Genomic DNA, 16,312 nt, shown 5'->3' with positions numbered 1-16,312 from the left:
CGTTTGGTGGAGGATGGGCTGGGGAGGGCTTCAATGGCTGGGAGGGTGTAGATGGGCTGGAGTAAGTCTTAATAGAGATTTCGGCAGTTGGAACCCAAGCACAGTACCGGGTAACGCTTTGGATTCTTGCCCAGAAATAGCTAAGAAGAAAAAATTAAAAATTTAAATTGAATCAGGTTGGGCAGACTGGATGGACCATTCCGGTCTTTATCTGCCGTCATCTACTATGTTACTATGTATGTTACAAGTCTAAATAAATTTCTTCGGCTGCCAATCGGTTGTCGAGTGCAATTTAAGATTTTGAAAATAGGCCGTAAAGGGATATTTGATATTTTATCAGATTATCTGTCTAAATGTTTGAAAATATATAAACCGAATAGAATATTGAGATTGGAGAGCAGGATGTTGCTAGATGTTTCTACTCGAAAATCTTGTTTTTCAACTGCAGGTTCGACACTTTGGAATGAGTTGTCAGGAGCTTTATCATTTTGAAAATGACTTAAGACACACTTGTTAGTATTAGCGTTTCGCTGATTCCCAAGGGTCTGACAGTGTAGCTAGCTTCTTAAAATTTTTCAATCTTTACCTCTAAGGCAGGGGTGTCAAAGTCCCTCCTCGAGGGCCACAATCCAGTCGGGTTTTCAGGATTTCCTCCATGAATATGCATGAGATCTATTAGCATTCAACGAAAGCAGCGCATGCAAATAGATCTCATGCATATTCATGGGGGAAATCCTGAAAACCCGACTGGATTGCAGCCCTCGAGGAGGGACTTTGACACTTTGACTTTGAGGGAGTCCAGAGAAGAGCAACTAAACTGATAAGGAGTATGGAAAACCTCTCATATACTGACAGACTGAAAAAGCTGGGGCTGTTCTCCCTGGAAAAGCGGAGACTTAGAGGAGACATGATAGAAACCTTCAAGATCCTGAAGGGTATAGAAAGGGTAGACAGGGACAGATTTTTCAGATTATGGGGAACCACAAGTACAAGGGGGAACTCGGAGAAATTAAAAGGGGACAGGTTTAGAACAAATGCCAGAAAGTTCTTTTTCACCCAGAGGGTGGTGGATACATGGAACGCGCTTCCGGAGGCTGTGATAGGCCGGAGCACGTTACAAGGCTTCAAAGAAGGTTTGGATAGGTTCCTGGAGGATAAAGGTATTGAGGGGTACAGATAGGAGTAGAGGATAAAGGAATTGAGGAGTATAGATAGGAGTAGAGGATAAAGGAATTGAGGGGTATAGATAGGAGTAGAGGATAAAGGAATTGAGGGGTATAGATAGGAGTAGAGGATAAAGGAATTGAGGGGTACAGATAGGAGTAGAGGATAAAGGAATTGAGGGGTATAGATAGGAGTAGAGGATAAAGGAATTGAGGGGTACAGATAGGAGTAGAGGATAAAGGAATTGAGGGGTACAGATAGGAGTAGAGGATAAAGGAATTGAGGGGTACAGATAGGAGTAGAGGATAAAGGAATTGAGGGGTACAGATAGGAGTAGAGGATAAAGGAATTGAGGGGTATAGATAGGAGTAGAGGATAAAGGAATTGAGGGGTACAGATAGGAGTAGAGGATAAAGGAATTGAGGGGTATAGATAGGAGTAGAGGATAAAGGAATTGAGGGGTACAGATAGGAGTAGAGGATAAAGGAATTGAGGGATACAGATAGGAGTAGAGGATAAAGGAATTGAGGGGTATAGATAGGAGTAGAGGATAAAGGAATTGAGGGGTACAGATAGGAGTAGAGGATAAAGGAATTGAGGGGTACAGATAGGAGTAGAGGATAAAGGAATTGAGGGGTACAGATAGGAGTAGCGGTAGGTTATAGGGATAGTCTGGGACCATTGCTCAGGCAATGGGCCTGATGGGCCGCCGCGGGAGCGGACCGCTGGGCGAGATGGACCTCTGGTCTGCCTCAGCGGAGGCAACTTCTTATGTTCTTACCCCTGCCATAAATGCTCACTCTAGGGACGCAACAGGTGTGCAGGCGATGTTATCGCATGAAAACAGCAAAATTTACGTAGACAGCACCGATAACAGGCTCATTTAAATCCAGAGTAAAATTTCATTGTACTTCACTTCTCCTGGTCCAAAACAAATGGACCTTCAGCATAGTTAAAAGATGCAATAAAAATGATCGTTCACAGCGTAATCAAAGGTTACGAATATATAAAACATGAACAATCTCCAACATTTCTCTTACTAGGAACAGGGGCAAAACTAGAGTCCTGTCTTCATCTAATGCACAATTTACGAATCACGCTATACCAGCAAGGTTCAAGGTGTTTTACTACTTCTACTAATACTGCGACTTGTCATTTCTATAGCGCTGCTAGACGTACACAGCACATTCAAGAGAGAGTCCCTGCTCCAAAGAAGCCGTAAAGTCTATGGGGAAAATACAGAGACAATCAATACTTAAAATTAGAGAATGACACCGGGACAAATTTTTCCCCCGTCCCCGCAGGAACTCAATTTCTCCATCCCATCGCCGTGAGTTTTGCCCCTGTCACTGTCCCATTCCTGTAAGCTCAGCCTTAACCACACAAGCCTCGAACACTTATGATCTTAAAGCGTTTGAGGCTTGTGCAGATGAGGACGGAGCTTAGGCATTGGTGGAATGAGGCATTATGACATCACAATCTGAGCTCTTGAATGTTGCTACTTAGGATTTTAAAGTGTTTGAGGCTTGTGCAGACGAGGACGGAGCTTAGGCATTGGTGGAATGAGGCATTATGACATCACAATCTGAGCTCTTGAACGTTGCTACTTAGGATTTTCAAGTGTTTGAGGCTTGTGCAGATGAGGGCGGAGCTTAGGAATTGGTGGAATGAGGCATTATGACATCACAATCTGAGCTCTAGAATGTTGCTACTTATGATTTTAAAGCGTTTGAGGCTTGTGCAGATGAGGACGGAGCTTAGGCATTGGTGGAATGAGGCATTATGACATCACAATCTGAGCTCTTGAACGTTGCTACTTAGGATTTTCAAGTGTTTGAGGCTTGTGCAGATGAGGGCGGAGCTTAGGAATTGGTGGAATGAGGCATTATGACATCACAATCTGAGCTCTAGAATGTTGCTACTTAGGATTTTAAAGTGTTTGAGGCTTGTGCAGACGAGGACGGAGCTTAGGCATTGGTGGAATGAGGCATTATGACATCACAATCTGAGCTCTAGAATGTTGCTACTTATGATTTTAAAGAGTTTGAGGCTTATGCAGATGAGGATGGAGCTTAGGCATTGGTGGAATGAGGCATTATGACATCACAATCTGAGCTCTAGAATGTTGCTACTTAGGATTTTAAAGTGTTTGAGGCTTGTGCAGACGAGGACGGAGCTTAGGCATTGTGGAATGAGGCATTATGACATCACAATCTGAGCTCTAGAATGTTGCTACTTATGATTCTAAAGCGTTTGAGGCTTGTGCAGATGAGGACGGAGCTTAGGCATTGATGGAATGAGGCATTATGACATCACAATCTGAGCTCTAGAATGTTGCTACTTATGATTTTAAAGAGTTTGAGGCTTGTGCAGATGAGGACGGAGCTTACAGGGATGGGGCAGGGGCAGGAAAAGAACTCGGGATGGGGCAGGGGCAGGGACAAGAAAATGAGTTCCCATGGAGATAGGAAAGATTTGTCCCCGTGTCATTCTCTACTTAAAATATTGTACAAGAAAATTACACTGACCCCCTCCTTTACTAACGCTTAGTGTGGGTTTTAGAAACGGCAGCGGTAGTAACTTCTCCGACACTCATGGGAATTCTATGAGCGTTGCAGCAGTTACCGCCGTTGCTGGCACTAAAACCCACACTATGCGTTAGTAAAGGAGGAGGTAAATCCTATAAAAAGATTTTCAGTTTTTTACGAAACATTCAATAATTAACTTCAGTCCTTATTTGAACAGGTAAATGATTCCAAATTGCAATAACAGCATAAACAACAGAGGAATTAAACTGTCTTTTATATTGTAGTCCTCTAATTTGTGGAAAATGTAATAATTAAGAACCACCATGTCTAGCGAAAAAAATCACGCCACCCAAGGATCTAAATCTTACTTCTTAAATAGTCCAGACTCTGCCTTTTTTTTCTTTAATCTGAGAAGTAATTTCCAATGATTCCTTTATACTACATCACTCACTTGGGGAAAACTTGGCTCTCTCTCCTTCAGAAACATCCATCAAAGCCTGAGAAACAATACTGGGGTTTATCGGGAGGTCTGAATGCGGCCTCTGATGGGGGACCATCCGGACATCTTGTTTCTTGGCCTCACTGCAGTACCTCGACAGATTTCTGGCAGTCTTCCACCAACCGCTCTTTTGTGCGAGGCAGTAAATGTCTGATCTCGCAGACTATTAAACTCAGAGGGTTATTTCCATGAGAATAAACATTATTCTTTCAAGATATTTGATTTTCTCCCTATCATGCTGAGGGTGCAGCCAAACTCCTCCGCCCCTTTCTCCAAATTGATGTGTCTGGCTCTGCCAGAATATTTAAACCTAATGTGAAAATTATACCAGTTGGTCCCATTTTTTTTATCTTTTGTTTTATTTCAATTTGTATTGTTTGCCAAACAAACATCTGTCTCACATCCAATTATGGATTCTTGCCCTGTATGGATAACGTGGGGGTCTCTTCAGACCAGTTGCCTTCGTCAGCATCAGAGACTTATTCTCCAGTCACACTCATGAAAAGTTTCTTAAAGATTGTTATCCTTATGGTAGAATAATGACCACAGGGTCATCCTTGACATGGGATCTTGTTCCATTAAGAGAAAAGTGGTTTGAGCTACAGCCCCAGGACTCTGGGGTTGTGGGTTCAAATCCCACCCTGCTCCTTGTAACCCTGGGCAAGTCACTTAATCTTCAGTGCCCCAGGCACATTAGAATGTGATCCCCCCCCCCCCAGGACAGATAGGAAAAAATGTTTGAGTACCTGAATAATTTGCAGAAAATAAATAAAATAACTGACCCTAACCTGAAAATAAAATAACTGACCCTAACCTGAAAATTGTTTGTAACTGAGTCACATTTCTCCCAGTTTTAAAACCAATAGGAGGAAATTTTTTTCACTTGGAGAATAGTTAAGCTCTGGAACGCGTTGCCAGAGGTTGTGGTAAGAGCGGATAGCATAGCTGGTTTTAAGAAAGGTTTGGACAAGTTCCTGGAGGAAAAGTCCATAGGCTGCTATTGAGACAGACATGGGAGAAGCCACTGCTTGCCCATGAATGTTGCCACTCTTTGAGATTCTAGAATCTTGTTACTCTTTGGGGTTCTGGAATCTTGCTATTCTGTATGGAATGTTGCTACTCTTTGGGGTTTTGCCAGTTACTAGCAACCTGGATTGGCCACCATGAGGACAGGCTACTGAGCTAGATAGACCATTGGTCTGACCCAGTGAAAGGTCACTTGGACACACAAAGTCAGAGGCGTGAAGAAAGTACAAGAGGTTTATTACAGCATGCCGGACTCTAGTGCAGTGAACAGCCTGCTTACAAGAGTATTAGAAACAGGAAATGTACGGACTTTTGTGCCCTTTTCACTAAACATATGCAAACTAATATATGCAAAAACTACAATTTTCATTTGTTACTTCTATAACTTTCTACAATTATTATTGGTCCTAAGCCAGCACTTATGATAGGTTCAGGGCTACAACTTATAGTCCTATAGGAAGCTAGTTCATATATCTGCTTATCTAAGCCTTGCAGTTCTAAATGTTACATGTACAGGAGGGTAGGACACATCATGGCTCAAACTCTTATCTATTTAGCTTACAATGTGGTAAGGCAGGGACATACATTTCAGGCAGATGAGGTCAATAGATTGTACACTGTTTTCAGCTATGTAGGCCAGAGCAATATTTTAAACAACAGTTAACCATTTCATGACCCTACACCAGTAAGGCTGTTCTTATGTATTTTCATCTGGGAAAGCAGGAAGCTGACGTAGGGGTGAACAGAGGGTGAAGAGGTGAGAGGAGAAACAGATGAGACTTACTAGGAAACCCCAAATCTCATAATTTCACCAGAGCCCTTTAGCCAAAATGTAAACTCCGGGAATAGGTTGTGACTCACTTCCTGTATAATGAAGCCCAGGCAGCAGTGTGACCCTGTTAAGAAGAGTGTTACAAACCCCTTGGCTGCCTCTCCTTCAAAGCGGTTTCTTTACAGGGATTGGCTGCTTATTTGTATTATTAATCAATCTCTGATATAGAGTTTCTAGCACTTGTATTAACCGTTAAATCTCAGTCTGCAAACTGCATTAAGAGCCATCTCACCCCTCCCTACATTCTCTGTCTCCAGAACTGTTAGAATGACTATTAAAAGGCTGAAATTCTCTTTCCCTTAAGAATTCATAGTCTTAAAACCATGCAGTATTTTCTGAGCTTTCTTTCGAACTTGAAGGTAGAGTTACTCACCACAAAATCTCAAATTTTCAGCATGTGTTAATGAAATAACTATGGACAAATATTACCAACAATCCTTTGTCCACATCTGCAGTCTTGGGTCTCCCATAGTTGAAAGAAACAGAATTTTATAAGAGCCAGCCTCCTCGGTGACGTCACAATGGCTTGATTGTCCTGCACTCCCCTCTGCCCTCCAACCCAGCCGATTAACCATTCCCCTTAACTGGATCCATAACATCCTGTTTGTCTGTTTAGATTGTCAGCTCTTTTGAGCAGGGACTGTCATTGTGACTCTTTATAGCGCTGCGTGCGTCTGGTAGCCCTATAGAAATAATTCACAGTTGTAGTAGTGTGAAGAGTTTCAGTCTTTAGGAAGCAGAGCTGAGATTGTTATGTCATAATGCCTCATTCCACCAATCAGAGCCAACCTCCTCCGTGATGTCACAATGGCTTGATTGTCCTGCACTCCCCTCTGCCCTCCAACCCAGCCAGCAGATGAACCCTTCCCTTTAACTGTATCTTGTTGTTTAACTGTATCAGCACTGGTCGCCGTACATGAAGAAGGACATGGTACTACTCGAAAGAGTCCAGAGAAGAGCGACTAAGATGGTTAAGGGGCTGGAGGAGCTGCCGTACGGCGAAAGATTAGAGAAACTGGGCCTCTTCTCCCTCGAACAGAGAAGATTGAGAGGGGACATGATCGAAACATTCAAGGTACTGAAAGAGATAGACTTAGTAGATAAGAACAGGTTGTTCACCCTCTCCAAGGTAGAGAGAATGAGAGGACACTCTCTAAAGTTGAAAGGGGATAGATTCCGTACAAACGTAAGGAAGTTCTTTTTCACCTAGAAGAGTGGTGGAAAACTGGAACGCTCTTCCGGAGGCTGTTATAGGGGAAAACACCCTCCAGGGATTCAAGACAAAGTTAGGCAAGTTCCTGCTGAACCGGAACGTACGCAGGTAGGGCTGGTCTCAGTTAGGGCACTGGTCTTTGACCTAAGGGCCACCACGGGAGTGGACAGCTAGACACGATGGACCACTGGTCTGACCCATCAGCGGCAATTCTTATGTTCTTTTTTTTTTTTTAATCTTTATTCATTTCATATCTTAAAATTAAGTACAGTAAATGATGTTTAACAATTGAACATTTAAAAACACTTGAATTCTTACATTTAATCGTATCATCCTAAAATATTGTACCCCCCCTCATTTTATATAATGATCTATTTCTTTAATAATCAAATTTTCCCTCCCCCCACCCTCCCTCATATGTCATATATTATAATCAGGGAAGAATATTTTTAATCTTTGCAATAATCTATCAATAGCCTCCACACATCCTGAAATTTGCTATAATTTCCTTTTTGGACAGCTAATGTCCTTTCCATTTTATATATGTGGCAGTAATTGAGTCTATTCCAGTTTTTCCAGTTGTACGTGATCTGTTGAATGGCAACCTCTGTTAAAATGAGCAAGAATTTATTATTATTAGAGCAAATTTGTTTCTTTGCCCTCATTTCCATGCCAAATAATACTGTGTCATATGATAATGCCACATGATTTTCTAAAAGGCAATTAATTTGGTTCCAAATTGATTTCCAAGATTCTAGTATATATGGACAATAGAATAACAAGTGATCTAAAGTTCCTGCTTCAAGATGGCAATGCCAGCATAGAGCTATCTAATTTTTTTTAACGAACAGGAGTCCAGAAAGCTCTATGTAGTAAGAAAAACCACGTTTGCACCAAAGCAATACAATATATTAAATAGAACAATATTTGCAAAAAAAATTCTTATGTTCTGAGATTGCGATGTCATAATGCCTCATTCCACCAATCAGAGCCAACCTCCTCAGTGATGTCACAATGGCTTGATTGTCCTGTACTCTCCTCTGCCCTCCAACCCTGCCAGCAGATGAACCCTTCTCCATGACATTCTGTTTGTCTGTTTAGATTGTAAGCTCTTTTGAGCAGGGACTGTCTTCTGTACAGCACTGCATGCATCTAGTAGCGCTATAGAAGGAGATCGAGAGGGCTTTAAACTAAGGAGAGGGGGAAAGCCGACAGCAGACCTGATGACGCTTCGGACAGCGGTATCCAGAAAGGATGCTGAACGGGATGACTACAGGGAGGAGGACGGGGAACCGATGGAGCTCGAGATCAGACAGCGAGGGAAGCACCAGGTAACAGCAACTTGCTGTGAGGGACTTAAGCGGCAGGGAGATTCAGGGGATTCAGGGGGGCGGGGTGGAACCAGAGTGCAAGCAGAAGGCAATAAGGAGGAGCCACAAGGCAAGAGGGATCAAACCAAGGCCCAGGGGACAATAGCATGGGAGGGGGCTGGCAGGGCAGGAAATTTCCGAGGAAAAGCGGGGAAGGGGGGTGGAGGGGACACGATTAGGCAGAAATTTGCGAGGGTAAAGGATGAGGGTAAACCAGAGGCACAGTTAACGGGTGAACAGCCCGAAACTCAAGGGAAGGTGGCCCAGGTAAAAGCAGAGGTGGGGGAAAAACGCCGGGACCTACAGTGCTTATACACGAATGCAAGAAGTCTCAAGGCCAAGATGGGTGAACTGGAAGTCATGGCCAAAGGGGAGGACCTGGATGTAATTGGAATTACGGAAACTTGGTGGACAGAGGACAATCAATGGGATGTGGCACTGCCAGGGTACAAGCTCTACAGGAGGGACAGGACCCACAAGAAGGGGGGAGGCATAGCACTATACATAAAGGACTCTATCTACTCGGTCAGGATGGATACGGCGACAAAGGCAGAGGGGCTGGAATCACTATGGGTCAAATTGCCGGGAACCAAAGGTGCAGACATAAAACTGGGGCTGTATTATCGTCCACCTGGTACGCCGGATGCAGTCGGACACGACTTGGAAGCGGAACTGAAGCAGGAATGCAGTACTGGAAGTGTAACAGTGATGGGGGACTTCAACTACCTGGGGATAGACTGGAGTACGGGTCACTCCAACTGCACCAGGGAAACGGAATTCGTAGAAGCTGTGAGGGACTGCTTCATGGAACAACTAGTCAAGGAACTGACGCGAGGGGGAGCTACTCTTGACCTCATCCTTAACGGATTAGGGGGGCCTGCAAGAGGGGTAGAAGTGGGAGGACCACTAGGCAACAGTGATCACAAAGCAATCAGATTCGCATTAGAAAGGGGGACACCCATAGTGAGGAGGACCGCATCGACTGCGCTCAACTTCAGGAAAGGGAACTATGTTGCTATGAGGGAAATGGTGGGGAGGAAGCTCAAGAACAGCTTTAGGATGGAGACTGTAGGAAGCGCCTGGACCCTATTCAGGGACACCCTGCAGGAAGCACAAAACCTGTACATCCCCAGTTTCAGGAAAGGCTGTAAGAACAAGCGGTCAAAAAGCCCGGTTTGGATGACAACTGAAGTAAAGAGGGCAATAAGTGACAAGAAAGTGTCCTTCCGGAGATGGAAAAAGGACCCAACGGAGGAAAATCACCAGGAGCTCAGGAATTGCCAAAAGGAATGCCACCGAGAGGTTAGAAAAGCAAAAAGGGAATACGAGGAGGGGCTGGCCAGGGAGGCGAAAAACTTCAAGGCATTCTTCAGTTACGTAAAGGGGAAGCAACCAGCGAGAGAGGAGGTGGGGCCGTTGGATGATGGGGATAGGAAAGGAGTGATTAAGGAGGACAAAGAGGTAGCTGAGAGGTTGAACACGTTCTTCTCGTCGGTCTTCACGAGCGAAGACACATCCAATATACCGGACTCAGAGGAGCTCATGAGGGGGGAACAGGCCGAAAAATTGGAGCATATAGAGGTAAGTCAAGAGGATGTCCTCAAACAGATAGACAGGCTAAAAAGTGGCAAATCACCGGGACCGGACGGGATCCACCCAAGGGTTCTAAAGGAACTAAGACAGGAAATAGCGGGCACAATCCAGCATGTTTGCAACCTATCCCTGAGAACAGGAGAGGTGCCGGAGGACTGGAAACTGGCGAATGTCACACCTATCTTTAAGAAGGGATCGAGGGGTGACCCCGGGAACTACAGGCCGGTGAGCCTGACTTCAGTTATAGGGAAGATGGTGGAAGCGATGATCAAGGACAACATTTGCGAACACATCGAGAAAAATGACCTACTGCGAACAAGCCAGCACGGATTCTGTAAGGGAAGGTCATGCCTTACGAACCTACTGTACTTCTTTGAGGGAATAAGCAGTCAGGTGGACAAAGGGGAACCCATGGACATCATTTACCTCGATTTTCAAAAGGCTTTTGACAAGGTGCCACATGAAAGGCTGCTTAAGAAGCTGTGGAACCACGGGGTGGGTGGGGATGTACACAGATGGATCAAGCACTGGCTGTCAGGTAGACTGCAGAGGGTCGGAGTAAAAGGCCAATATTCTGACTGGCGGGGAGTCACGAGCGGTGTGCCGCAGGGATCGATGCTTGGGCCGCTACTCTTCAACATATTTATCAATGACCTGGAAACGGAGGCAAAATGCGAGGTTATAAAATTTGCGGACGATACCAAACTCTGCGGCAGAGTTAGGACCAGGGAGGAGTGTGAGGACCTGCAAAGGGACCTGGACAAGCTGGAAGACTGGGCAAACAAATGACAAATGCGCTTTAACATTGAGAAATGCAAGGTCATGCATATAGGAAATAAGAACCCGTTGTTCAACTACAAAATGGGGGGGGGGGGGCACTGCTGGGAGACAGCGGACTTGAGAGAGACTTGGGTGTACTAGTGGATGCATCAATGAAGCCATCCGCACAGTGCGCAGCAGCGTTGAAAAAAGCCAATAGGATGCTGGGCATCATAAAGAAGGGTATCACAACCAGGACGCGGGAAGTCATCATGCCACTATATCTGGAATACTGCGTTCAGTATTGGTCGCCGCACCTCAAGAAGGACATGGCGGTACTTGAGAGAGTCCAAAGGAGAGCAATGAAGCTGGTAAGAGGGCTGGAAAACTGCCCATACGCCGAGAGGCTGGATAAGCTGGGTCTCTTCTCTCTGGAAAAGAGGAGGCTCAGGGGAGATATGATAGAGACCTTCAAAATCCTGAGAGGCATAGAGAGGGTGGATAGGGACAGGTTCTTCAGACTGAGAGGGACAACAGGTACGAGGGGGCACTCGGAGAAACTGAAGGGGGATAGGTTCAAGACAAATGCAAGGAAGTTTTTCTTCACCCAAAGGGTCGTGGACACATGGAATGCGCTCCCGGAGGAAGTGATCAGGCAGAATACAGTACAGGGATTCAAACAGGGATTGGACGGATTCCTGAGGGACAAAGGGATCGTAGGGTACTGAAAGGGGTGCGGGGACAAAGGGTCAGGAATTTGATGGGAAGATAGGACTTCGATGAGAAACCAAGGGGTGATTCAGACAGGTCATGACCTGTTGGGCCGCCGCGGGAGCGGACTGCTGGGCGGGATGGACCTGTGGTCTGACCCAGCAGAGGCACTGCTTATGTTCTTATAGAAATAATTAATAGCAGTAGTAGCTGGTCAAAATGTCTACCTGGGCCATTTAAAAAAAAAAAAGAAGAAAGAGAGACGCCTTGTGGGTTTGAAAATGGAAATATTTTCTTACCTAATTTCTGGATTTTCTCAAAACATCCAAAGTTGGACTATTGAAAATGCCCCTCCAAACTTACTTACCCCCCTCCCTTTTTGCTAAGCCACGGTAGAGGTGTCTACCACAGCCCAGAGCGTTAATGATGCTCTGTTGATGCTCCAACGCTCGTAAATTCCTGAGCGTCAGACTGTGGTAGAAACCTCTACCATGGCACAGTAAGTATAGTTTGCATATGATTTGCATAAGATCTCATATGCAAACAGGAAACAGGGCTTTGCAAAGCACTTCACAAGCTTCAAAGATGTGTTTTAATACACTAGCTGTGGAAAGTGATATATGACGTTAATAAATCAACTCAAATCACATCAGTCAAGTGTGAACACAGGGAGGTGAAGGGGTTTCTCAATGTCACGCAGTGCGCATTGTAAAAGTCCTTTGAGATTACAATAATATAAAATTTTTGTCTATGACTGTTTCTGAACCTGTAAAAACAGGAAAAAACAAATCTCAGCATTTCATACAGTTTTTGTGGTAATTTGATGGTTTTGAGGGTTCCATTGAACTGGTGACAGGCTTCTGGTCTATAAAGTGCATCCGCTGCCAGCCCAAATTTGGATTACGGAGATAGGCCACAGAATTGCCCTCTAGGCGATTGCACTGATATACCCCAGTATTCCAAAAACTGAAGGAAACGTGCCCCAGAGAGGCAATTTTAGCGGAGGCAGGAAGAGGCCTTTAACCCTTTCAGGACCATAAGGATCGTAGGCCAATTTTTGTGGTTTTGACGACATTTTTATGGTAAAAAGGGCTTGCAGATGCCAAAAAATTGATTTTTTTTGGTGAAATATCATTATTTTTTTTTTTTTAAAAATCACAGTTCTGGCTTATGGACAGTGTGGCAAGTGAATCTTCTCGTCAATCTGGCAACGACGCTAATGAATGAATGTCGGAACCAGTTTGTTTACATAAAGGCAGTATCATATGGAATCCGTACATATCAAATTTAGAACTGTAGACTATCCCAATCAAAATTTATAGGATTTTAAACTTATGGGACAAATATGTCCCTTGGTCCTGAAAGGGTTAAGAGACCCTACGGTAGTCTCATGTCTATTTCTCTGTGGCACTGCTGAGATATTCTTTGCTTTCAATACTGGCTGGCTGACGGCAAACTTCGGTATCCTATACCGGCCTGGGATCCCTCCAAGTCAAGTCTTCAATGTAAGGACCACAAGTGTTTCATTAAAAGAATCTTTGTTTTAAATACCAAATTTAAACAGTTGCAATTCTTAAAAAAAAAAAAAAGAGAAAACCAGTCCTGCCAGATTAAGGGCCTGATCCACTGAGCAGCTCCAAAATGTGAAAAACTTGTCCTCGGTGCTTAATGAGGTGTTTTTCCCAACTGGATAAATTGTTTTAGCAGACAGGGGCACATACTCTGACTGAAATCTATTCACTAAGCAACATCAGACCGGTGGAATGAGGCCTAAAGATTCACTCGCTTGCTGATGACATACAATTGGACGTACCTCTCAGCTCAAACCGAGATGTGTGACACAGGGGTTATGGCTACAGCCCCAGGACCCTGAGGTTGTGGGATTAGACCCACACTGCTTGTGACCCTGGGCAAGTCACTCTAATCCCCCCCCCCCCATTGCCCCAGGTACACTAGATAGATTGTGAGCCCACCAGGACAAAAAGAGTACCTGAACAAATTCATGTAAACTCCAGGAGAAAGGTATAGAAAACTGAATATACTGTACTAGTCTGTCTGTCTTTCTTTCTTACTTTCTGTGTATCTCCCTGCCCCTGTCTCTCTCTTCCTTTCTTTCTGTCTTTCTCCCTCCCGCTGTCTGTCCTTCTTTCTTTCTGGTTCTCTCTCTGGCACCCTGTCTGTCTGTCTTTCTTTCTTTCTGTCTCTCTCCCTGCCTGCTGTCTTTCTGTGTGTCTCTCTTTCGTTCTAATGCACTGCCTTGCCTGCCTGTCTTTATGTCTCTCCATGGCCCCCTGCTCGTTCTCTCTCCGTCCCCTCCACTTCCCTGTGCAGCAGCAGCAGCAGCAACATTTCCCTCCCACCCTTCCCTGTGCAGCAGCAGCATTTCCTGCCCTTCCCTGTGCAGCAGCAGCATTTCCCCCCCACACACACACACTACCCTGTGCAGCAGCAGCAGCATTTCCCGGCCTTCCCTGTGCAGAAGCAGCATTTCCCCCCACACAGCAGCATTTCCCCCCCACACACACACTTCTCTGTGCAGCAGCAGCATTTCCCACCCTTCCCTGTGCAACAGCAGCATTTCCTGGCCTTCCCTGTGCAGAAGCAGCATTTTCCCCCAACACACACTTCCCTGTGCAGAAGCAGCATTTCCCGCCGCCCCCTTCCCAGCCACCGCGTTTAAATTAAGAGAAAAACTCTGCACCGCGCTACCGCTGGCTTCGGCGTCTTCTATCCACTGCGGCCAACCCTAGCAGAAACAGGAAGTAGTCAGAGAGGGCGGGCCGCAGTGGACCGAAGATGGCAAAGCCAGCGTTAGCGCGGTGCAGCGCTTTTCTCAATTTAAACGCGAGTGAGGTGACGAGAAAGAGGAGGCTTTGGCGGTGGTGGTTTTGGGGGTAAGTGAGGGTGGGAGGGGGGAGTCGCCGGCTGTGCTGTGCTGTGCTTTCCCGATTTGTCTGGCCGCCGCATACACACTCTGACCACGGATCACAGATCAGGGATCACAGATCACGCAGGTCTGAGTGTGCATGCGCGGCTAGCGTTTTATTATATAGGATACGTAAATAGTGTGAAAAGTTTCAGCCTCTGAAAACCAGAGCTGGTATTGTGACATCATAATTCCTCATTCAACCAATAAGAGCCAACCTCCTCAGTGATGTCACAATGGCTTGATTGCCCTATAATTGACTCACTTTTGCTACATTTTGATTTCTAGAGTGGCGCAGTGGTTAAAGCTACAGCCTCGGCACCCTGAGGTTGAAGGTTCAAACCCACGCTGCTCCTTGTGACCCTGGGCAAGTCACTTGGTCCCCCATTGCCCCAGGAACAAAATAATAGCCTTACTGGGTCAGACCAATGATCCATCAAACCTAGTAGTCTGTTCTCACAGTGGCCAATCCAGGTCACTAGTACCTGGCCAAAACCCAGAGTAGCAACTTTCCATGCTACCGATCCAGGGCAAGCAGTGGCTCGACCCATGTCTTTCTCAAAAACAGACTATGGACTTTTCCTCCAGGAACTTATCCAAACCTTTCTTAAAACCAGATACGCTATCCGCTCTTACCACAACGTCTGGTAATGTATTCCAGAACTTAACTACATTAGATAGATTGTGAGCCCACCGGGACAGACAGAACAAATTCACGTAAACGGGGAGAGGGACCTTGGGGTGATAGTATCCTAAGATCTAAAGGTGAAAAAACAGTGTGACAAGGCAGTGGCTGCTGACAGAAGGATGCTGGGCTGTATAAAGAGAGGCGTAGTCAGTAGAAGGAAGAAGGTGTTGATGCCCCTGTACAGGTCATTGGTGAGGCCCCACTTGGAGTATTGTGTTCAGTTTTGGAGACCGTATCTGGCGAAAGACGTAAGAAGACTTGAGGGGGTCCAGAGGAGGGCGACGAAAATGATAGGAGGCTTGCGCCAGAAGACGTATGAGGAGAGACTGGAAGCCCTGAATATGTATACCCTAGAGGAAAGGAGAGACAGGGGAGATATGATTCAGACGTTCAAATACTTAAAGGGTATTAACGTAGAACAAAATCTTTTCCAGAGAAAGGAAAATGGTAAAACCAGAGGACATAATTTGAGGTTGAGGGGTGGTAGATTCAGGGGCAATGTTAGGAAATTCTACTTTACGGAGAGGGTGGTGGATGCCTGGGAATGTGCTCCCGAGAGAGGTGGTGGAGAGTAAAACTGTGACTGAGTTCAAAGAAGCGTGGGATGAACACAGAAGATTTAGAATCAGAAAATAATATTAAATATTGAACTAGGCCAGTTACTGGGCAGACTTGCACGGTCTGTGTCTGTGTATGGCCGTTTGGTGGAGGATGGGCAGGGGAGGGTTCAATGGCTGGGAGGGTGTAGATGGGCTGGAGTAAGTCTTAACAGAGATTTCGGCAGTTGGAACCCAAGCACAGTACAGGGTAAAGCTAAGAAGAAAAAATTAAAAAATTTAAATTGAATCAGGTTGGGCAGCCTGGATGGACCATTTGGGTCTTTATCTGCCGTCATCTACTATGTTACTAAGTTACTATGTAAACCATTCTGCGCTTTCATGGGAGAACAGTATAGGAATTGGAATAAATTAATAAAATGAGAAAGAAGCATTAGACCAGTGGT

General features: G+C 45.2%; 1 protein-coding gene across 2 annotated transcripts in view; it reads left to right on the top strand.

Annotated features, from left to right (window-relative positions):
* Positions 1-16,312, top strand: part of LOC117365777 (probable beta-D-xylosidase 5) — a 42,228-nt gene that overhangs the window by 968 nt on the left and 24,948 nt on the right. Inside the window, exon 1 of one of the 2 annotated variants that reach the window (XM_033956592.1) lies at positions 8,574-8,593. The exons of the other annotated variant lie outside the window; for it this stretch is intronic. The gene's annotated coding sequence lies outside the window, so the exon portion shown is untranslated. Of the gene's footprint in view, positions 1-8,573; positions 8,594-16,312 lie in introns of those variants that run through there. 2 annotated transcript variants of the gene reach the window in all.

This window comes from Geotrypetes seraphini, chromosome 8 (genome assembly GCF_902459505.1).
Source record: "Geotrypetes seraphini chromosome 8, aGeoSer1.1, whole genome shotgun sequence".
NCBI lineage: Eukaryota > Metazoa > Chordata > Amphibia > Gymnophiona > Dermophiidae > Geotrypetes > Geotrypetes seraphini.
This window is presented reverse-complemented; position numbering and strand designations above follow the sequence as displayed.